Raw genomic sequence first — 1124 nt, forward strand, 5'->3', positions numbered from 1 at the left:
CTCTGTGCCATGGTTCCCAGTCCCCGCAGGGACCCTCCTGGAGACCACATGCTCTGACCGTACAGAGACACACCGCGCCCACCCAGGCTTACCTGGCCCCTCACTTGTTCTGTTGCCTTGCATTCCACTTCGTGTGCACCTGGTTTCTTTATTGGTAAAGAAGATAGACACTTTTATAACCAAATAACCAGTGAATCAAGGAAAAAGAAGGGTGGCTTTTCAGGCATTGAACGTTTGAATCGTCAGTTTCCCAGGGCATCGAGTCAGTATGTCTCAGTGGGTCATTTATTGGACGCTGTGTCCAGGGCTCACCTACTCACTCACCCTCTCACTGCGTTGAGTCAGGAGTGGACTGACCATCTCTCTGCCGTGGAGCAGGTGGTGGATTCGAACTGCCAGAGAGGGGCCACCTTTAGATTGTCAGCACAAGTCCCTATGGGCCACACCCCTAGAGCTCCCTAAGATTCTCCCATGTGCAGTAATTTCACATCAAATTAGGGCATTTTGAGAAATACAGATATGTGGGAGAAGTTTCCATATCTCGGCCTGGACAGTCTTCTTACCTCTGTCCCTCCTCCCTGCTCACCCACCACCGTATTAGAAGATGATCCAGGAGACTGGAATGCATTCCCAGTGTCGCTCTCCCTGGGACTGTGTTCCAGCCCCTGCTGGGGAGCCTTTGCTTTTTGTCACAAACTCTTTGGCAGGTGGTCCTCCTACAGCTGGAGATAAGTGTCCTGCTGGAGCGAGTCGTGTGGTATCGGCTTGCTAAGTGCTGGATGCTGGGCTGAGCAGTCACTGTGTGCGCATGCGTTCATTCCTCCAGCCGCCCAAGAGTGCCTGCCTGCTTCAGCGGTAAACGGGCGGAGCTTAAGTAACTGAGGCACAGAGAGATCAAGTCCTTTGTCCAAGATTATTTTCATAAATAGCAACAGTGGGGCCCTGAGTCCTCTCTCTCAGGGTAAACCCTGAGCTGTGCTGTCTTCACTTACCTGGCAGGTCCAACTGCGGACGACCTGACCCGCACGCTGTGGTGCAGACACCTGTCACACACCGTCCGTGGTCCGCTGGCTGCGCATGTCTCACCTGTGCAGACCTGTTGTTTGTTGTTGTTGTTATGTGCC

Source organism: Elephantulus edwardii, unplaced genomic scaffold (genome assembly GCF_000299155.1).
Source record: "Elephantulus edwardii isolate Elephantulus edwardi_28Jun2011 unplaced genomic scaffold, EleEdw1.0 scaffold00166, whole genome shotgun sequence".
Taxonomy (NCBI): Eukaryota; Metazoa; Chordata; class Mammalia; order Macroscelidea; family Macroscelididae; genus Elephantulus; species Elephantulus edwardii.